General features: G+C 43.8%; 1 protein-coding gene across 4 annotated transcripts in view; it reads right to left on the reverse strand.

The window, feature by feature from the left end:
- LOC115180823 (epithelial discoidin domain-containing receptor 1) overlaps positions 1-23925 on the reverse strand; it is a 64715-nt gene that overhangs the window by 39781 nt on the left and 1009 nt on the right. The window contains exon 1 of one of the 4 annotated variants that reach the window (XM_029742978.1): positions 2281-2378. The exons of the other annotated variants lie outside the window; for them this stretch is intronic. The gene's annotated coding sequence lies outside the window, so the exon portion shown is untranslated. Of the gene's footprint in view, positions 1-2280; positions 2379-23925 lie in introns of those variants that run through there. 4 annotated transcript variants of the gene reach the window in all.

Genomic DNA, 23925 nt, shown 5'->3' on the forward strand with positions numbered 1-23925 from the left:
ATCTATAATTCTTAAAATAATTGTTATGTTTTTTGTGAATGTTTATCGTGAGTAATTTAGTAAATTCACCGGAGGTTTGCGGGGGGTATGCTAGTTCTGAACGTCACATGCTAATGTAAAAAAGCTGGTTTTTGATATAAATATGAACTTGATTGAACAAAACATGCATGCATTGTATAACATAATGTCCTAGGGTTGTCATCTGATGAAGATCATCAAAGGTTAGTGCTGCATTTAGCTGTGGTTTTGTTTTTTGTGACATTATATGCTAGCTTGAAAAATGGGTGTCTGATTATTTCTGGCTGGGTACTCTGCTGACATAATCTAATGTTTTGCTTTCGTTGTAAAGCCTTTTTGAAATCGGACAGTGTGGTTAGATTAACGAGAGTCTTGTCTTTAAAATGCTGTAAAATAGTCATATGTTTGAAAAATGGAAGTTTTCGGATTTTAGAGGAATTTGTATTTCGCGCCACGCCCATCATTGGATATTGGAGCAGGTGTTCCGCTAGCGGAACATCTAGATGTAAGAGGTTGCATTTGGTATGCTGGCTGCAGGAATGTCCATCAGAGCTGTTGCAAGAGAATTTCATGTTAATTTCTCTACCATAAGTCACTTCCAACGTTGTTTTAGAGAATTTGGAAGTACATCCAATCAGCCTCACAACCGCAGACCACGTGTAACCACGCCTACCAAGTACCTCCACATCTGGCTCCTTCACTTGCGGGATCATCCAACCCAGGTCTTCCGAGTGGCGCAGTGGTCTAAGGCACTGCATCTCAGTGCTTGAGGCGTCACTACAGATTCCCTGGTTTGAATCTAGGCTGTATCACAATCGGCCGTGATTGGGAGGCCCATAGGGCGGCGCACAATTGGCCCAGAGTTGTCCAGGTTTGGCCGGTGTAGGCCGTCATTGTAAATAAATATTTGTTTTTAACTGACTTGCCTTGTTAAATAAAGGTTAAATAAAATTAATTAATTAAATAAAATCTGTGTCGAGCCACCTGGATTGATGAAACTGAGTTTGTAAACCAAAGATTCTCTGCACAAACTGTCAGAAACCGTCTCAGGGAAGCTCCCCTCCGTGCTCGTCATCTTCACCAGGGTCTTGACCTGACTGCAGTTTTCAGTCATAATCGACTTCAGTGGGCAAATGCTCACCTTTGATGGCCACTAGCACGGTGGAGAAGTGTGCTCTTCATGGATGAACCCCCATGTCGCAAGGATCTGTACACAATTCCTGGAAGCTGAAAATGTCCCAGTTCTTCCAAGGCCTGTATACTCATACATGTCACCCATTGAGCATGGATTGACTTGTACGACAGTGTGTTCAAGTTTCTGCCAATATCCAGCAACTTTGCACAGCCATTGAAGGGGAGTGGGACAACATTCCACAGGCCACAATCAACAGCCTGATCAACTCTATGCGAAGAAGATGTGTCGTGCTGCACGATGGCAAATGGAGGTCACACCAGAAACGTACTGCTTTTCTGATCCACGCCCCTACCTTTTTTTAAAGGTATCTGTGACCAACAGATGCATATCTGTATTCCCAGTCATGTGAAATCCATAGATTAGGGCCTAATTTATTCATTTTAATTGACTGATTTCCTTATATGAACTGTAACTCAGTAAAATCTTTGAAATTGTTACATGTTGCATTTATATTTTTGTTCAGTGTATAATGTGATTGTCTGGTACGGGGGAAAAAAATGTATGAAATGTATGCATTCGCTACTGTAAGTCGCTCTGGATAAGAGCGTCTGCTAAATGACTAAAATGTAAATGTAAAAAATGGTAACTGCTAAGAACAATAGTTCCCATTAAAACACCCATTCAAGTTGGGCCATATTATGAGTTTGCCATACTATATGACTTGATGGTATCAAGCCCAGCTTTGACTTGGAATGTTCGTTCCTCTCAGTCTAATTCTAAGGGGTTGAGTTTGGGCCTGGGGTAGAACAAGGAGCTGATTCTAAATCTATTATATTCTCTGTGTTCCGTCTTCTCTGTGTGGAGTCCATGAACACAGCAGCCACAGAGACTGTTTCTCTCCCCAGCCAGTCAGCCAGTTAGTAAGACAGACAGACCGTTTCCCTCCCCAGTAAGACAGACAGACAGGAGTAATAGTAACCCTCCCACTGGGGAGGTTAGAGAGTAGTGAGGTCTTTGTTCTGGGTTTCCGTCAGACCCAGTAGAGGGAGTAGAGGGAGTCACTGAGGCACAACCATCCGGTGAGTCCTGGATAGATGGAAACACCTTTAAACCTTCCAAGCACTTACAGTGTTCAATGGCGTCAGCCGGGGAAACAAGGCGGCACTTGAAGGCTTTCCTGAACGAGAGCAGATGGTTTTGTTGTTTTGTCTGTGAGTCAGTGATAGCCTGGTCCCAGATCTGTTTGTGAGGTCTTGACACATCAGAGGGGTTTACTACAAAGTAGGATCAATGAGTTAGCAGGCTAACTTTAACAAGCAGAAATAACTGTTGATTTTCTGTTTCATTAAAAAGCCAAACTTAGATATAGGGATGGGTACCGTTAAGATTTTAACGGTATTACTCCTCTTACCGATACTGCTTATCCATCCGGTACTTTAACGGTATTCTTATCGGTTCTTTTTTACGAGAAAAAAACCCGAAACAAATTAAGAACAGAATTAACACTGCTTTATTATCTGAAATGTAAAATAAATCAAATAAACAATTATTTACAGCAAAAGAAACAGTGATTTGTTCAAAACATTGCTATTATAGACTAATGTTGTGATGATGGAAATGTAAAACAAATGAAATAAACAAGAATTTCCTGCAAAAGAAAATGCAGTGGTATAGAGCAACACGGGTGGGGCCTGCAGGTAGGCTGCAGAAGGACTAGCAGTTCTTCTTCTCTGGCAGAAGTCGGGACCTCTCCTGGCTTATTGTGTTCCCTGCAGTCGAAAATACCCTCTCGCTAGGGATGGAGGAGGCTTGAGCAAAGAGGTAGCTTGTTGCAATGTTTGTGAGGAGGGACAGAGAAGCTCTCTTCTCCCACGTCACAGGATCTTCAGCCATGGGGATGGGAGGCAGGCCTTTGTGGAGCTCGACCTCTAGGTCAACACGCTCGCTGAGGGTGAGGGACGAGGTGTCCTGTTGGATCCTCAATCTCAACTCCCTGTCCTCCTCTGAGAACAGCTCCTCCAAGGCACTCCTTGTTTTGTACAATGGAGGGACTGTCTCCTCCATTTCCTCTCCTCCTCCTTCAGACTCCTCCTCCTGTTGCTGGTGCTCTGTGTCTGTCTGCTCCAGCTCCTCTGACAGCCCTGGTGTTGCTCCTGTCACATTGGCCTCAGCATTTGCCTTCCTCAGCCTGTCCCAGGTGGCGTCACTCACCGGCCTCGCTTTAAATCTGGGGTCTATTGCTGTGGCCTCATGCAGGAAGGCTTGAACGTCCTCATCCTGATAACGCTCGGAGAGGTTCTCCCACACCTTCTCTTTGATGGTTGCCACAAACGTTGTATCTTCATGTTTCACATTGAAGTGCTCTTCCAGTTTTTGAGGATGGGTTTGATCTGTCCACAGGTGGCATTGTTTTCACATGACACACACAGTGTGGATGTATAGAGGATTCTCATGAGCTGGACAAACTCCTCAGCCTTATGGAAGTCCTCGTCCTTCAGATGGTCCAGGTTGTCCTTGGTCATTGCTTTTCGCAGTTGTGCGTCCAAGGCTGCTGCTTGGATCGCTGGATACTGCTCCCTGAATCTCTCATTAGATAGAGCGGGTTCCATCTGGTCTTGACATCAAGGATGAGTGAGTGTTGCGGAAGGCCTGAAACAACAACAAAAAACAACATACATTTAATTACCGCACACTTGAATATCAAATTAAATTGTTAAAAATAATACTTTAATAAATTGAACTGGCTTCTTACCAAGGAGCTGCTGCTTTTGGACATGGAGGATCTCTTGAACCACACGGCCACTGCTCTGATTCGGGGAGCCCATTTATCAATGGAAGTCATTTTGAAGATTTTCTGCGCTGCCAGATTCAAGGTGTTTGCAAAGCATCTTATTTTTAGGATGTGTAGCCGCTTGATGGCAACATCCATATTTCCAGCATTATCAACAGTCACAGCTACAATCTTGCTCGGCTCTGTCTCAAACTCTTCCAGAATGTCTGAGATCTCCTCAGACACTACTTCGTCAGTTTGCCATTTGTACACTGCCCTGGTGTGGAAGACCTTCTGTTGTACACTGCCCTGGTGTGGAGGACCTTCTGTTGTACACTGCCCTGGTGTGGAGGACCTTCTGTTGTACACTGCCCTGGTGTGGAGGACCTTCTGTTGTACATTGCCCTGGTGTGGAGGACCTTCTGTTGTACACTGCCCTGGCTTGTGTAGTGAACTGTAACAGTGAGATAATGGCCCTGACAGAGGCTGGTCCACTCGTCTGATGTGATGGTCAGCTTTGGCACGTCCTTCAGCTCAGTGATCACATTGGCCTTTTCTACACCACACCAGGTAGGAATTATTGTGTCACTGAGGTAACTCCTGGAGGGAGGGGTACATTTGGGGTTGAGTGCCTTGCTCATCTCCCTACAGTAAAAAATATATATAGTTTTCATGTGTTGAATTATCATTATTGAATTATTGTGTTGTTGTGTATTGTATTGTGGAGTGATGGGACTAACATACAACCCTTTGAAACTACTATATCCGAAACATGAATACAACTCAATATATATACTGACAGACTGTTACCTAAAGCCCTTGTACTCCACTGTTGCAAAGGGGTGTAGTCCTTTCACTATGACCTTGATCACGGCTAGGTGGCACTCATTCACCCTCTCCTCAGTCATCCTCCCACTAGCTGCCAGCGTGAAGGGGCTTTGGGCTGGTCTTTGGCTTGGACCAGCTGTATTAGAGGGAGGAGTGGGTTGGTTCATTGTAGCTGCAACTTTAACAAAAAAGTTGCAAAATCTTTAAATGGGCGATTGAATTTTTGAACGCAACCACAGCTAAACAATCAGCTGGCTAATGGTTCCTTTTGATCAGGAACCCATGTTCTCATAATCTAGTTAACTCTGTGTGTGTTGGCTCTAGGCTGCTAGCATACATACCTAACGTAGATCAGGCAACGAGAGATGAACTACAAGCTAGGCAGTCAAACTGTTTCTCTGCCTGTACATGATGCACTTTCCATAGATGTTTGGACAGATTGCTTGTAAGGGCGGAAACACGAGCAAAAGCCTTGTTGCACTTGTGGCAACGAGCATTGTCAGCATCGACTCTGGTGAAGTGTAACCACAATTTTGAATGTTTAGTTCTCTCCGCCATCGTCACTAATTAAGAGCAGGGTCTTTCTTTTTGTGTGTGTGTGTGTGTGTGTGTGTGTGTGTGTGTGTGTGTGTGTGTGTGTGTGTGTTGTAGAGATGTGAGAGAGACAGGCTCCGCGCGACAGAGCTCTCTCTTCTGGATTGGGAATAGCGGAAATGCATCACAGACAAATGTCTTAATCTTATTGCAAATTGGAAACGGTTGGTGAGATAAAATGTGCAAGATAACGTTTATGTAGCAATAATAAATAGGAAATGTATTTTCTTAAATTTCTCCAGTACCGAAAGCAGAACCGATAACATCTGAGTTTATCGATACTACGGTCTTTGATAATTTAGCCCTGGGGCCCGTTTAATACCGGGTTTCAGTACACATACCTACTTAGATATGCGTTATTGGTTGTTGAGTCAATTAGAACATGCCCATTTCAAGCTTATCTTTCTAAAAGCGACAACGTTATTTCAGAATAGTTAGGCAAGTTAGCTGGCTAACTCATTTATCCTGCTTTGTAGAATACCCCTTTGTTTATTTATGCTGTAGTTGACAATACAGCAGAAACAGATCAGAGACCAGGCTAGGTCATGGTTGTTGTTAGCCTGGTAACACTGCTACTGGTTCTGAGGGGCTATTCTCTGAGAATCTTTGAAGACCTGGCCAGAAGAACAATAGTGGCAGCTAGAGTGCTGTGCTACTATCCAGCAGGCATTTTTGCAAATCCTGCAAGAAGTTCTGATACTCTTTCCCTGAAGCTGTCGCCTTCCCTTGAAGTATTATTAAACTATCTGACTCAATGTATTTCTCCTCCATGTCATTGGTTATTGTTCTCAGAACACCATTGGTCACTGAAGCCGAGGGAAGATGGCTGCCCTCTTGGACAGTAGCCCAACAGAAAGTTCTGACCCTCTCTCCGATCGATCGGGATATTAACATTTTTATTTTATTAATCTTTATATTTCACCTTTATTTAACCAGGTAGGCCAGTTGAGAACAAGTTCTCATTTACAACTGCAACCTGGCCAAGATAAAGCAAAGCAGTGCGACACAAACAACAACACAGAGTTACACATGGAATAAACAAACATACAGTCAATAACACAATAGAAAAATCTAGATACAGTTTGTGCAAATGAGGTAAGATAAGGGAGGTAAGGGAATAAATAGGCCATAGTGGCAAAATATTTACAATTTAGCAATTAAACACTGGAGTGATAGATGTGCAGAAGATGAATGTGCAAGTAGAGATACTGAGGTGCAACGGAGCAAAAAAATAAATAACAGTATGGGGATGAGGTAGTTGGATGGGCTGTTTACAGATGGGCTATGTACAGGTGCAGTGATCTGTGAGCTGCTCTGACAGTTGGTGCTTAAAGTTAGAGAGGGAGATATGACTCTCCAGCTTCAGTGATTTTTGTAATTCGTTCCAGTCATTGGCAGCAGAGAACTGGAAGGAAAGGCGGCCAAAGCAGGAATTGGCTTTGGGGGTGACCAGTGAAATATACCTGCTGGAGCACGTGCTATGGGTGGGTGCTGTTATGGTGACCAGTGAGCTGAGATAAGGCGGGGCTTACCTTGCAAAGACTTATAGACGACCTGGAGCCAGTGGGTTTGGCGACGAATATGAAGCGAGGGCCAGCCAATGAGAACATACAGGTCGCAGTGGTGGGTAGTACATGGGGCTTTGGTGACAAAATGGATGGCACTGTGATTATTCATCAAATTGGATGCAGTCGCCGAAGTCAAGGATCGGTAGGATGGTCAGTTTTACGAGGGTGTTTGGCAGCATGAGTGAAGGATGATTTGTTGCGAAATAGGAAGCCGATTCTAGATTTAATTTGGGATTGGAGATGCTTAATGTGAGTCTGGAAGGAGAGTTTACAATCTAACCAGACATCTAGGTATTTGTAGTTGTCCACATATTCTAAGTCAGAACCGTCCAGAGTAGTAATGCTGGACGGGCGGGCAGGTGCGGGCAGCGGTCGGTTGAAGAGCATGCATTTAGTTTTACTTGCATTTAAGAGCAGTTGGAGGCCATGGAAGGAGAGTTGTATGGCACTGAAGCTCGTCTGGAGGTTAGTTAACCTCTTGCGGATTAGTGGGACGCCATTTCGACACCTTCCGGTGAAATTGCTGAGCGCCAAATTCAAATTCAATTACTATAAATATTAAAACTTTCATGAAATCACAAGTACAATACATCAAAATAAAGATTAACCTCTCTGGGGTATGTGGGACGAACTCGTCCCACCTACGTAACAGCTACTGAAATTCCAGTGGCGCGATTTTTGAATCGTTAGAAATACTATTACTTCAATTTCTCAAACATATGACTATTTTACAGCTATTTAAAGACAAGAATCTCGTTAATCTAACCCCACTGTCCGATTTCAAAAAGGCTTTACAACGAAAGCAAAACATTAGATTATGTCAGCAGAGTGCCCAGCCAGAAAAAATCAGACACCCATTTTTCAAGCTAGCATATCATGTCACATAAACCCAAACCACAGCTAAATGCAGCACTAACCTTTGATGATCTTCATCAGATGACACACCTAGGACATTGTGTTATACAATACATGCATGTCTGTTCAATCAAGTTCATATTTATATCAAAAAACAGCTTTTTGCATTAGCATGTGACGTTCAGAAAAAGCATAACCCCCGCAAACTTCCGGGGAATTTACTAACAGTTTGCTAAATTACTCACGATAAACGTTCACAAAAAGCATAACAATTATTTTAAGAATTATAGATACATTACTCCTCTATGCACTCGATATGTCCGATTTTAAAATAGCTTTTCGGATGAAGCACATTTTGCAATAATCTAAGTACATAGCCCGGCATTACAGGGCTAGCTATTTAGATACCCACCCAGGTCAGCCTCCACCAAAATCACATTTCCTATAAGAAAAATGTTCTTACCTTGCTTGTTCTTCATCAGAATACACTGCCAGGACTTCTACTTCAATAACAAATGTTGGTTTGGTCCCAAATAATCCATCGTTATATCCAAACAGCGACGTTTTGTTCGTGAGTTCTAGACACTATCAGAATGCTTCTTCACGGTCCCGCGCATGGCGCATTGGCGTGTCAAAAATGTCTAAATATTCCATTACCGTACTTCGAAGCATGTCAACCGCTGTTTAAAACCAATTTTTATGCCAGTTATCTCGTAGATAAGTGATAATATTCCGACCGGGAGTATGCATTGACCCTAAACAGCCGAATAAAATTTCTCCTCAGGAGCGACTCGTGCACGCGCCTCATTCAAAGGTCCTCTGAGTCGACACTTACAAAAGGTGATAATGTGTTTCAGCCTGAGACTCCCTCGTAAACCTTCAGTTATTTCCCGGGCTCTGAGAGCCTATCGGAGCCCTGGGAATTGTCACGTTACAGCTAAGATCCTTACTTTTCAATAAAAAGATGTAAGACGCACGACTCCTTGTCAGACAGGGTACTTCCTGCTTGAAACCTTGTCAGGTTTTTGCCTGCCATAGGAGTTCTGTTATACTCACAGACACCATTCAAACAGTTTTAGAAAATTCAGAGTGTTTTCTATCCAAACCTGAACAATAATATGCATATTCTAGCTTCTGAGTTGGTGTAGGAGGCAGTTAAAAATGGGAACATATTTTTTCCAAAATTCTCAATACTGCCCCCTAGCCCAGACAGGTTAACTTGTTGTTAATCCAGCCGCCGTGTCAGATTTGAAAAAGGCTTTATGGCGAAAGCCAACCATGGGATTATCTGAGGAGAGCACCCAGCACACAAATGCATAACAAATCATTTTCAACCAGGGAGTTGCGACACGAAAGTCAGACATAGCGATATAATATATGCCTTACCTTTGAAGATCTTCTTCTGTTGGCACTCCAAAAGGTCCCAGTTACATTACAAATGGTCCTTTTGTTCAATAAAGCATTTTATATCCATAAAAACTCAGTTTAGCTGGCGCGCTTCAGTCAATAATCCACTCGGTTTCCCTCCTTCAAAATGAATCCCAAACGTTACCAATAAACTTATCCAAACAAGTCAATCAACGTTTATAATCAAACCTTAGGTACCCTAATACGCAAACAAACAATAAAATTTAAGATGGAGAATCGTTGTCGTCTTTACCGGAGAAAAATACCAAAGAACGCGCTCTCATTCACGCGCTTGGAAACACTACAGCCAAAATGAGAGCCACCTAGAAAAACTACAATTTCTGGCTCATTTTTCCAAAAACCAGCCTGAAACTCTATCTAAAGACTGTTGACATCTAGTGGAAGCCCTAGGAACGGCAATCGGGCACGATTTCGCCCCATTATAAAGGTGCCAGCCATTGAAATCAGTGGTAGGATGATATATTTTTTTTTGCGATGGTGTGTCCTCGGGGTTTCGCCTGCCATTTCAGTTCTGTTATACTCACAGACATTACTTTAACAGTTTTAGAAACTTTAAAGTGTTGTCTATCCACAACTACCAATTATATGCATATCCTAGCTTCTGGGCCTGAGTAGCAGGCAGTTTACTTTGGGCACGCTTTTCGTCCGGACGTCAAAATACCGCCCCCTATCCCAAAGAGGTTAATACAGTGTCCAAAGAAGGGCCAGAAGTATACAGAATGGTGTCGTCTGCGTAGAGGTGGATCAGAGAATCACCAGCAGCAAGAGCGACATCATTTATGTATACAGAGAAAAGAGTCGGCCTGAGAATTGAACCCTGTGGCACCCCCATAGAGATTGCCAGAGGTCCGCACAACAGGCCCTCCGATTTGACACACTGAACTCTGTCTGAGAAGTAGTTGGTGAACCAGGTGAGGCAGTCATTTGAGAAACCAAGGCTGTTGAGTCTGCCGATAAGAATGTGGTGATTGACAGAATCGAAAGCCTTGGCCAGGTCGATGAATACAGCTGCACAGTATTGTCTCTTATCGATGGTCTCAGAGAAGTGTGTCTGAGAGAAGTGTGGTGTGGTGCGTTGTCCTTCAATGGCACATATGGATCCTCTCACTGGATTCCATGAACAACAAACACACAGATGGAATGAAGCCATTTGTCTGGAAACAATGGCTGTGGTGGATATCCCCTGTGATGAGGCTGTATGTAACAGTGTATTGGTTGGTCAGTCAGTCAGCGGTCCAGTCATCCAGTGATTCACTAGTATGTGTCAGCTGACACTTCATCAATACCAGGAAGTACCAGTCAGCAGGAAGTAAGGAAGTACAGCCAGTCAGAAGTTTGGAATCTGAACTGATTTTGACAGGATGGAGCAGGAAGAGGAAAAGTGAGTCATTTAAAAAGGACAAAAAGTGATGAGAGAGGTGAAAGATAGATGGAGAGAGAAACTAAGAACATGCTTGAGTGTGAGGAAGGAAAGGAGAGAGGGGGGATTATAAAAGTGGGCGGAAAGAAAATAGTAATAAAAGTAATTTTTAAAAGCGGCGGCGATAGAGAAAGAGTGAGAAAGTGAAAGAAAGAGAACTAATTTCCAGTAATAGTTTGGCCTTGGGAAGTGTGGCCTGACTCATTACGATGGCTCTCTGCTTTCCAAAACACAGTTTCAACAACTCACACACACATACACACACACACACACACACACACACACACACACACACACACACTTTCCCTTCACCTAACTGCCAGTGTCAACACCATAAACTTACGCCATGCACAATAACATAGCTCTGAACCAATCTAAACGACGAGGAACTGACAGACTGAAAATATTTATGCAATAAAGACCAATGAATCAACTCTTTAGGAAAGTGAGACAGGAGTAAAAAAGTATTGTAATAAACTCTGATTCATTATATGCAGCTTGGGCCAAGTAGGAGTCAATCATTAAGGGAGTAAAACTTCCAGTTACTCCAATATGTTCCTTCCCCCTTTCCCTAGCCCCCTCTCCTCTCCTCTCCCCTCTCTTGCCCCCTCCCCTCCCCTCTCCTCTCCTCTCTAGCCCCCTCCCCTCCCCTCTCCTCCATAGTTAGGATCAGGTCATCTTGGCCTTCCCCAGTCCTCCTTACTCTAACTCTCTCTCAGCTCCATAAGAGCTGTATTTCAAGGATTGCACATTCTTCAGCATGTCTACATCAGTGGAGGCTCCTCAGAAGAGGAAGGGGAGGACCATCCTCCTCAGTGAATTTCATAAAAATAGTGAAACATTAAAGTTCTCGTTTTTAGATAAAACTTTACTAAATATATTCATGTCACCAAATAATTGATTAAAACACACTGTTTTGCAATGAAGGTCTACAGTAGCCTCAGCAGGACTCTGTAGGGTAGCACCATGTGTAGCCGTAGGACAGCTAACTTCTGTCCTCCTCTGGGTACATTGGCTTCAATACAAAACCTAGGAGGCTCATGGTTCTCACCCCCTTCCATAGACTTACACAGTAATTATGACAACTTCCAGAGGAAGTCTGTGGCTGCTATGAAAGTGAACTGTGTTTATGTCTTATCAGGGGTGTATTCATTCTGACGATTCTGTTGAAAAACATTTCTTAAACGGAACGGGGATAAACATACCAGAATTTGTCTAATAGAAACTCTCATTTGCAACTGTTGGACTAATGATTACACCCCAGATCAGTTAGATGCAGGCAAGAGTGTTCACACTGGTATTGAATGTCTCACTCTGTCACCTTGACTACTCAAAATTCTCTTGACCTGTGCACCTATGTTTGTAAACTTTAATTCATAGGCTAGGTTGTAGCAACCTCATGAAAATGTGAGTATCATGTAGAAGCCTAAACCTATCGATGTTACATTGAGCTGGGTGACTGGAACATGAATGACAGTCATCCAAATATGCTGTGAAAAAGTTTTCTAATCCTCCTTCATCTTAAACGGCACCGACCGCCACTGGCCTATATAGTAGAGCAGCCAGACGATGATTGAAGACCACAGGTTCAGGTTGTCCTGCTGGGGAAATGAAGCTTGGTCATCAACAGCAACAGAAGCCATATGAAGACATTAGTTGGACGTCAATACAAAATGTATGGATGTTAAATACAAATGCTTTTTTTCATCCTGAAGCAAAACTAAACTAATAATGAATAGATTCAAACTAGTACATTTAATGGAGTTTTGGGTTCAATTTCAAAGTCTGTAAGTAGTCCTAAAGCCAAACACTGACTCATGCTTCTGCTTCCTGTCATTGATCTGCATCAAGATGACAGAATCAAGAGGAGGAATATTCATTTTCTGTTGGGGCATAATACAGTGGTGGAAAAAAGTATTTGATCCCCTGCTGATTTTGTACGTTTGCCCACTGACAAAGAAAGGATCAGTCTATCATTTTAAATGGTAGGTTTATTTGAACAGTGAGAGACAGAATAACAACAAAAATATCCAGAAAAACGCATGTCAAAAATGTTAAATTGATTTGCATTTTAAATTAGGGAAATAAGTATTTGACCCCCCTCTCAAATCAGAAAGATTTCTGGCTCCCAGGTGTCTTTTATACAGGTAACGAGCTGAGATTAGGAGCACACTCTTAAAGGGAGTACTCCTAATCTCAGTTTGTTACCTGTAAAAAAGATACCTGTCCACAGAAGCAATCAATCAATCAGATTCCAAACTCTCCACCATGGCCAAGACCAAAGAGCTCTCCAAGGATGTCAGGGACAAGAAGATGTAGACCTACACAAGGCTGGAATGGGCTACAAGACCATCGCCAAGCAGCTTGGTGAGGTGACAACATTTGGTGCGATTATTCGCAAATGGAAGAAACACAAAAGAACTGTCAATATCCCTCGGCATGGGGCTCCATGGAAGATCTCACCTCGTGGAGTTGCAATGATCATGAGAACGGTGAGGAATCAGCCCAGACCTACATGGGAGGATCTTGTCAATGATCTCAAGGCAGCTGGGACCATAGTCACCAAGAAAACAATTGGTAACACACTACGCCGTGAAGGACTGAAATCCTGCAGCGCCCGCAAGGTCCGCCTGCTCAAGAATACATATACAGGCCCGTCTGAAGTCTGCCAACGAACATCTGAATGACTCAGATGACAACTGGTGAAAGTGTTGTGGTCAGATGAGACCAAAATGGAGCTCTTTGACATCAACTCAACTCGCCGTGCTTGGAGGAGGAGGAATGCTGCCTCTGACCCCAAGAACACCATCTCCACCGTCAAACATGGAGGTGGAAACATTATGCTTTGGGGGTGTTTTTCTGCTAAGGGGACAGGACAACTTCACCGCATCAAAAGGACGATGGACGGGGCCATGTACCATCAAATCTTGGGTGAGAACCTCCTTCCCTCAGCCAGGGCATTGAAAATGGGTCGTGGATGGGTATTCCAGCATGACAATGACCCAAAACATACGACCAAGGCAACAAAGGAGTGGCTCAAGAAGAAGCACATTAAGGTCCTGGAGTGGCCTAGCCAGTCTCCAGACCTTAATCCCATAGAAAATCTGTGGAGGGAGCTGAAGGTTCGAGTTGCCAAACGTCAGCCTCAAAACCTTAATGACTTGGAGAAGATCTGCAAAGAGGAGTGGGACAAAATCCCTCCTGAGATGTGTGTAAACCTGGTGGCCAACTACAAGAAACGTCTGACCTCTGTGATTGCCAACAAGGGTTTTGCCTCCAAGTACTAAGTCATGTTTTGCAGAGGGGTCAAATACTTATTTCCCTCATTAAAATGCAAATCAATTTATAACATTTTTGACATGCGTATTTCAGATTTTTTTTGTTGTTATTCTGTCTCTCACTGTTCAAATAAACCTACTATTAAAATTATAGACTGATCATTTCTTTGTAAGTGGGCAAATGTACAAAATCAGCAGGGGATCAAATACTTTTTTCCCCCACTGTAGCCTAGACCTCTGTCCTATACGCCTACACCCACACTGCAGATTGGAGAAACGCAACCTGTACAATTCTGAACAATTAACTAAAACACCTCTGTTGTTGCCTAAGTATGGATCCAAACCCGTATGGAACCAAGATCACCTGGGAGAATCAAGACAATGTTAGCACAATGAGCTAAAGCCTAGGCATTAGATCTAGAACATTGAGCTAAATCATTTACATTTACGTCATTTAGCAGACGCGCTTATCCAGAGCGACTTACAAGTTCGTGCATTCACCTTATGATATCCAGTGGAACATCCACTTTACAATAGTACATCTATATCTTCGTATTTTTTTTGGGGGGGGGGGGGGGTTAGAAGGATTACTTTATCCTATCCCAGGTATTCCTTAAAGAGGTGGGGTTTCAGGTGTCTCCGGAAGGTGGTGATTGACTCCGCTGTCCTGGCGTCGTGAGGGAGCTTGTTCCACCATTGGGATGCCAGAGCAGTGAACAGTTTTGACTGGGCTGAGCGGGAACTGTGCTTCCGCAGAGGTAGGGGGGCCAGCATGCCAGAGGTGGATGAACGCAGTGCTCTTGTTTGGGTGTAGGGACTGATCAGAGCCTGAAGGTACGGAGGTGCCGTTCCCCGCACAGCTCCGTAGGCAAGCGCCATGGTCTTGTAGCAGAAATCCTATGTATTACATCTAGACATTAGCTAGTATATAACTACTGCTATGCATACCCTTTCTATTCACATACTGTCCATACACACCATTCACATACATACAGCGCATTCGGTAAGTATTCAGACCCCTTGACTTTTTCCATATTTTGTTACGTTACAGCCTTATTCTAAAATGGATTAAACAGTTTTTTCCCCCTCGTCGATCTACACACAATACCCCACAATGACAAAGCAAAAAACGTTTTAGAAATGTTTTTTAAAACTGAAATATCACATTTACATAAGTATTTCAGACCAGTTACTCAGTACTTTGTTGAAGCACCTTTGGCAGCGATTACAGCCTAGAGTCTTCTTGGGAATGGCACTACAAGCTTGGCACACCTGTATTTGGGGAGTTTCTCCTATTATTCTTTGCAGATAGGGTTGTTGACCTGTTGGAAGAGGAACTTTCACCTCAGTCTGAAGTCCTGAGTGCTCTGGGGCAGGTTTTCATCAAGGAGCTCTCTGTACTTAGCTCTGTTCATCTTTCCCTCGATCCTGACTTGTCTCCCAGTCCCTGCCTCTGAAAAACATCCCCACAGCATAATGCTGCCACCACTATGCTTCACCGTAGGGATGGTGCCAGCTTTCCTCCAGACGTGATGCTTGGCATTCAGGCCAAAGAGTTCAATCTTGGTTTCATCAGACGAGTGTCTTGTTTCTCATGGTCAGAGTCTTTAGATGCCTTTTGGCAAACGTCAAGTGGGCTGTCATGTGCCTTTTACTGAGGAGTGGCTTCCGTCTGGCCACTCAACCATAAAAGCCTGATTGGTGGAGTGCTGCAAAGATGGTTGTCCTTCTGGAAGGTTCTCCCATCTTCACAGAGGAGCTCTGGACCTCTGTCAGAGTGACCACCGGGTTGTTGGTCACCTCCCTGACCAAGGCCCTTCTCCCGCGATTGCTCAGTTTGGCCGGGCAGCCAGCTCTAGGAAGTCTCTTGGTGGTTCCAAACTTCTTCCATTTAAGAATGATGGATGCCACTGTGTTCTTTGGGACCTTCAAAGCTGCAGACACTTTTGGTACCCTTCCCCAGATCTGCGACTTGACACAATCCTGTCTCGGAGCTATACGGACAATTCTTTCGACCTCATGGCTTGGTTTTTGCTCTGACATGCACTGTCAACTGGAGGACCTTATATAGACAGGTGTGTGCCTTTCCAAATCATGTCCAATCAATTGAATTTACCACAGGTGGACTCCAATCAAGTTGTAGAAACATCTCAAGGATAATCAATGGAAACAGGATTCACCTGAGCTAAATTTCAAGTCTTAGAGCAAAGGGTCTGAATACTTATGTTAATAAGGTATTTCTATTTTTATTTATTTTTTTATAAATTAGGTAAAATAAAAAAAATAAAAAACTGTTTTAGATTTGTCTTCATGGGGTGTTTCGTGTAGATTTATGTTTTTTATTTAATACATTTTAGAATAAGGCTGTAACTTAAAAATGTTTTGGGGAAAAAGTCAAGGGGTCTGAATAATTTCAGAATGCACTGTATATATTTATATTCCACACACACACGCCATTGGACTCTGGAGCAGTGGAAACGCGTTCTCTGGCATGATGAATCACGCTTCACCATCTGGCAGTCCGACGGACGAATCTGGGTTTGGCGGATGCCAGGAGAACGCTACCTGCCCCAATGCATAGTGCCAATTGTAAAGTTGGCCCCTTAGTTCCAGTGAAGGGAAATCTAAAACACTACAGCATACAAAGACATTCTAGACGATTCTGTTCTTCCAACTTTGTGGCAACAGTTTGGGGAAGGCCCTTTCCTGTTTCAGCATGACATTGCCCCTGTGCACAAAGCGAGGTCCATACAGAAATGGATTGTCGAGATCGGTGTGGAAGAACTTGACTGGCCTGCACAGAGCCCTGACCTCAACTCCATCGAACACCTTTGGGATGAATTGGAACACCGACTCTGAGCCAGGGCTAATCGCCCAACATCAGTGCCCTACCTCACTAATGCTCTTGTGGCTGAATGGAAGCAAGTCCCCGCAGCAATGCTCCAACATCTAGTGGAAAACCTTCCCAGAAGAGTGGAGGCTGTTATAGCTTATTAATGTCCATGATTTTGGAATGAGATGTTCAACGAGCAGGTGTCCACATACTTTTGGTCACGTAGTGTAGCTCATTCTGATATTTCTACTACTGTACATGACATTTTAGTTACACTGTTTACACACACCGCATATGTATTTATATACTGGATTCTGGAACATGCTATTTTACTTGTTTGACATTTTACTGCATTGGTAGGAGCTAGTAACATAAGTATTTCGCTGCACCAGCTTTAACATCTGCTAAACTGTGTACGTGACCAACTTAAACTGCTGAGCTAAAGCCTAGCTATCAGATCTAGACCACGTTAGCACACTGAGCTAAAGCCTAGGCATTAGATCTAGACCACGTTAGCACACTGAGCTAAAGCCTAGCTATCAGATCTAGACCACGTTAGCACACTGAGCTAAAGCCTAGGCATTAGATCTAGACCACGTTAGCACACTGAGCTAAAGCCTAGCTATCAGATCTAGACCACGTTAGCACACTGAGCTAAAGCCTAGGTATCAGATCTAGACCACGTTAGCACACTGAGCTAAAGCCTAGGCATTATATCTAGACCACGTTAGCACACTGAGCTAAAGCCTAGGTATCAGATCTAGACCACGTTAGCACACTGAGCTAAAGCCTAGGCATTATATCTAGACCACGTTAGCACACTGAGCTAAAGCCTAGGCATTAGATCTAGACCACATTAGCACACTGAGCTAAAGCCTAGGTATCAGATCTAGGCCACGTTAGCACACTGAGCTAAAGCCTAGGCATTATATCTAGACCACGTTAGCACACTGAGCTAAAGCCTAGGCATTAGATCTAGACCACGTTAGCACACTGAGCTAAAGCCTAGGCATTATATCTAGACCGCGTTAGCACACTGAGCTAAAGCCTAGGCATTAGATCTAGACCACATTAGCACACTGAGCTAAAGACTAGGCATTAGATCTAGAAGTTGACAAAGCTTTCAAGTCACTGGCAAGGTTACGCATCACATATATATTTACAAAAATGTATATATGTATGTATGTATGTATGTATGTATTTACAAAAATGTATACACTCCCTATATATATATATATATATATATATATATATATATATATATATATATATATATTTATTAGGGGAATGGAAATGATGCAGACAATACATTGATATAAGCCACAATCTACATGTTGAGAAAAAAAAGGCCCTGTTCAAAAGTAAAGCACTGTGTAGGGAATAGGGTGCCATTTTGGACTCAGAGTGGGACTCCAATAGGTTCCCACGGGACAAGAATTTTGTTTCACTCTCACTGTCTGCTACTCCAATGGTTTTATTTTGGTTCTCAGGCAGGGCTAAGATCTCCGTACTTGTCAGTGCCCGTCCAGGGAACTGCTCTGGGCCTCAAACGGATGATTACACCTGGCCTAGTGACGCTACACTCCCTCTCTCCATAATCCCTATCCTGGATATATACACTGAGTACAAAACATTAGGAACACCAGCTCTTTCCATGACTAACCAGCTGAATCCAGGCAAAAACTATGATCCTTTATTGATTTAATTTGTTAAATCCATTTCAATCAGTGTAGATGAAGGGGAGGAAACAGGTTAAAGGATTTTTAAGCCTTGAGACAATTGAGACATGGATTCTGTATGTGTGCCATTCAGAGGGTGAACAGCCAAGACAAAACATTTAAGTGCTTTTGAACAGGGAATGATAGTAGGTGCCAGGTTCACCGGTTTGAGTGTGTCAAAATCTGCACTGCTGCTGGATTTTTCATGGTCAACAGTTTCCTGTGTGTATCAAGAATGGTTCATCACCCAAAGGACATCCAGCCAACTTGATACAACTGCATTGTGGTAAACATGGGCCAACAAATTGAGGCAAAAGGGTGTGCAACTCAATATTAGGAAGGTGTTCTTTATATGTACACTGAACAACAAACAAATTACACAACACATAAAGTGGTTTGTCCCATGTTTCATGAGCTGAAAAAAAGATCCCTGAAATGTTCCGTACGCACAAAAAGCTTATTTCTCTAAAATTTTGTAGCCAAATTTGTTTACATCCCTGTTAGTGAGCATTTGTCCTTTGCCAAGATAATCCATCCACCTAACAGGTGTGACATATCAAGAAGCTGATTAAACAGCATGATCATTACACAGGTGCACATTGTGCTGGGGACAATAAAAGACCACTCTAAAATGTGCAGTTTTGTCACACAACACAATGCCACAGATGTCTCAAGTTTTGAGGGAGCGTGCAATTGGCATGCTGACTGCAGGAATGTCCACCAGAGCTGTTGCCAGAGAATTGAATGTTAATTTCTCTACCATAAGCCTCCTCCAAAATCGTTTTAGAGAATTTGTCAATGCGTTCAACCGGCCTCACAACCGCAGACCACGTGTATGGCATCATGTGGGCGAGCGGTTTGCTGATGTCAACGTTGTGAACAGAGTGCCCCATTTTGGTGGTGGGCTTATAGTATGGGCAGGCATAAGCTATGAACGAACACAATTGCATTTTATCGATGGCAATTTGAATGCACAGAGTGAATGCACAGTGACGAGATCCTGAGGCCCAATGTGAGGCCCATTTATTTTAAGGTATCTATGACCAACTCATGTGAAATCCATAGATTAGGGCTGAATTAATTAATTTCAATTGACTGATGTTCTCATATGAATGGTAACTCAGTAAAATCTTTGAAATGGTTGCATCTTGCATTTATATTGGTTCAGTATATGTTTTATTGTCACATACACCAGGTAGGTGTAGTGAAATATGCTGCTTTACAGGGTCAGCCACAGTAGTATGGCGCCCCTGGAGAAAATGAGGGTTAAGTGCCTTGCTCAATGGCACGTCAACAGGGTATTCGAACCAGCAACCTTTCGGTTACTGACCCAATGCTCTAACCGCTAGGCTACCTGCCGCCCTAGATGGGAGAGAAGTGCAGTCACGAAAACCCAGGGAGGTGTACTGCCACTGAATCTGAATTAAGAACCCTCAAATCTCTTTAAGTCTCAAGCTATAAACATAGTCTTGGTGAGAACATTTTAGCACTGAAAAAATAATGATGTTTTAACTGAATTGAGCCCTAGGCATAGGAATAACAGTACCTATCTAACTTATGATGTACTGTTTTCCATATGAGACCTATACTATAACAAGTATGCAATATATCGGTAGTAGCATTGGCATCCTAATGACATACTGGCGATAGAGTGAAGATCAATCTGTGATGCTAGACTGCCTCTAACTATACTGGACCTCTGAGGGTTTGTTACAGTTCTAGTGACACAAGGCCTCGGACCAATTCCCTGAATTCAATTTACACTGTCTCACTACCACCTGTCTGCGGAGAGGGGAAAGAAAGGGGGGGTGAAGGGGAGGAGAGAAAGAGGGGGAGGAGAGAACGGCACCGTGCTACTCTCACAATGGGGAGAGAGAAAACGGACTGCCGCCCAGTCCACCATGGTGGAGAGAGAGAGTAGGAGAGAAAACGGACTGCCGCCCAGTCCACCATGGTGGAGAGAGAGAGTAGGAGAGAAAACGGACTGCCGCCCAGTCCACCATGGTGGAGAGAGAGAGTAGGAGAGAAAACGGACTGCCGCCCAGTCCACCATGGTGGAGAGAGAGAGTAGGAGAGAAAACGGCCTGCCGCCCAGTCCACCATGGTGGAGAGAGAGAGTAGGAGAGAAAACGGCCTGCCGCCCAGTCCACCATGGTGGAGATAGAGAGTAGGAGAGAAAACGGCCTGCCGCCCAGTCCACCATGGTGGAGAGAGAGAGTAGGAGAGAAAACGGCCTGCCGCCCAGTCCACCATGGTGGAGAGAGAGAGTAGGAGAGAAAACGGCCTGCCGCCCAGTCCACCATGGTGGAGAGAGAGTAGGAGAGAAAACGGACTGCCGCCCAGTCCACCATGGTGGAGAGAGAGAGTAGGAGAGAAAACGGCCTGCCGCCCAGTCCACCATGGTGGAGAGAGAGAGTAGGAGAGAAAACGGACTGCCGCCCAGTCCACCATGGTGGAGAGAGAGAGTAGGAGAGAAAACGGACTGCCGCCCAGTCCACCATGGTGGAGAGAGAGAGTAGGAGAGAAAACGGACTGCCGCCCAGTCCACCATGGTGGAGAGAGAGAGTAGGAGAGAAAACGGACTGCCGCCCAGTCCACCATGGTGGAGAGAAAAGGGGGAGAAGAGAAGAAAGGAGAAAGTGGTAGAGGGAAGTAGAGGAGCAGAGAGAGGGGGGGGGCTTCCATATTTAGAAGCCTGACTCAGAAATATAGAGTAAGCATTAGACAGCGTTAGACAAAGACGGGACCTTGGCAGCAGGAGGGTGAGAATGATTCACCCAGTGACTTAGCATTGAAATGAAAAGGAGGACAGGAGGGAAAAGGAGGGAGGGAGGAATAGTTTGGAGACAGAGAAAAGAGAGAGAGCAGGTCAAACCGGAATGTGTTGTGCGAGGCTCAGCATTTAGAACCGCAGTGAGAAAAACAGACTCTCTACTTCACTAACCAACTTCTTCATCAAAACAAATAAATGGTCACGCAGGGGAAGGCTGAAGACATCCTCAGAGCTGTTTAATGTCAGTCTGGACCATTCAAACACACACAACAAACAAAATCTCAGCTCTGGAGCCGTTCCTGATGACCTGATTAACGTGGAGTCTGGTACTAGATGTAACTCACGCTGACACACACACGAACACACCCATTATCATTTTTACACCCCTCAGGCATCGGTTGATCCCTCTACCAGCTCATTTCTCTCTGCTCCTAAAAAGAGCTCACCGACACTTCACAGGGCAGTATCCTGGTCCTAATGCCTGGAAGGGGAAGGCTGATGTCATAGTCAGAACCTCAACAGGGATGGTGTTACTCTGAACACTGAGGTGATAAAGAGACATAGGCTCAGTCCCAAATGGCACACTATTCCCTATATATAGTGCACTACATTTGACCAGGGCCTAGGATAGCTCTGGTCAAAAGTAGTGCACTATATATAGGGAATAGGGTGCCATTTGGGAGGCAACATGAGGAAATAAGCAATTCTTTGATGTTCAATGTGGCATCGTGACGGTTTTTCATGAACATTTTCTAGAGTTGTCTGGAAGCCCTGAGTAATGATTTTGGGGGTGGGATATTGTACCACACGAGTCAACACACACGCACACACACACACAGACAGACAGAGACAGAGACAGAGACAGATAAAAGAAAAAGAGCTCATTATTTTGGACTTAAGTCGACTGAAGTTTGTTCATTTCCATACTTATCGTAGGCAAATATGATATCCGTCATATAGAATGTGGAGAGACACTTGTTAGAGCCCAGTAAAATCATTACAATATAATAATGTGAAATGCCTTTTAGGTTGTTTGGGGGCACACACTTCACTATTCAAATACTCCCTGACTGTATCACTGAAATGAACAACCCTGAAGATGATTCCTCATTATACTGCATGCAGACAGAGGAATTCCAGTCAGCTCTTATGCTGGCATGATATGCTGAGGGTATGTGAGATCCCCAGATAAGATACACTGACAGATTCACTCATTCAAACAGTCCAGCCACAGTCAATAGACACAACTGTTTACCCAGCCCCATACCAACACTATCTATCAGGGTTGGGAGGATGGTAACCACAAAGATGAGTGGAGGCAGAGATGAGGGGGGGGGGTGATAATGATAGAGATGGGAGGATGAGGGAAAGGAATAGAGGGATAAATGATCTAGTGCTGCTTCAGCCGGAGGGGGACAGAGAGAGAGAGTGGTGGAAGATGAAGTGAAAGAAGAGATGTTCAGAGAGATTTGGAGAGAGACAGATTGCCAGAATGATCAATTACTGCATCAAAGGTATGTTGGATGAGGCAGAGGGAGAGACGAATGGAGAGGGGGAGATCAAATGGGTCTCAATAAAAGGCATATATACCCCCTAAAGGTAGCATTTTCATCCCAGGGAAGAGAAACCAGACCCCTGCTCTCTCTGCACAATTATCCCCCTAACCCTATCGTTTACTCTGTGTCCCAAAAACACACACAAATACACACAGTTGGTTCTATGAGAAAGCATATTTTCTCTCACTGTAATTCATCTCATGTCTCTGTCAGAGGATAATCGATCCATTCATTCTCCATGATGGATTCATCAACACTGTGGGTGATGATGCTTGAGACATAATGGACATGTTTCTCCTTCTTCCTTCTCTTTCTTCCGCATGTGTTCCTTCTAAAACCCCTTCAGTTTTTGGTGGTGTCCGATTGTGTTCCATAGGTTGAGACTGGATTCTCTAGAAACATGTTTATTTTCTCTGGCAGTACTTTAGGCTAGTTTGGGGGGTTTGTTCCAGTGACTGATTGCTCCCCTGAGGAGAACCCCCCATTCGCTACACTGGTGTATCCCACAGGGACAAAATTCAAGCGGCTCTGCCTTGCTTGGGGTCACCTGCTTACAGCGCGAGGTCGCAAGGTCAATAACCGCGCCATGTTCCATCAGGGTGTGACAATGGCCACCTGGACGCTATGAGGTCATCATGGTAAACATTCAACGTTTTATTGACAACATTCTTCTCACATCAAGGACCGTTGAGCCTTTGCCTTTTTACAGTTTTAGTACTCTGCATCCGTAGAATTGATTGTGTTTAACACCAACTGGGTTTGAGGAGCCCCATATCAATAGAATCGGCCCATTACCTCTATAGTTTACAGACTCTGGGTAATTCAAAGCGAACCATGTCACTGAAAGGTTATTTAGTATGGAATGAGGCCGGGGGGATGACTTGAAACAACTCAAGCCCATTTGCAATTTAGGGGGTCAATTGTGGGCAGTAAATCAGATAAGCACCTAAGAGATCTAATGGAAAATGTAGCCTAAATAAGGATATGCATGAAAAAGCTAAATGTGCGCATAGACCTTGGCCTAATGCAGGCCAGCTAATTCATATAGGTGGCCTACTAAGAACAAAAAACGATTGAACAACTGATAATGCGTTTAGGTAATACACTGTTTATACACTGGTATTACAGTGGTCATCTATCAAATAATATAA

The sequence above is a fragment of the Salmo trutta genome, chromosome 3 (genome assembly GCF_901001165.1).
Source record: "Salmo trutta chromosome 3, fSalTru1.1, whole genome shotgun sequence".
NCBI classification, from domain to species: domain Eukaryota; kingdom Metazoa; phylum Chordata; class Actinopteri; order Salmoniformes; family Salmonidae; genus Salmo; species Salmo trutta.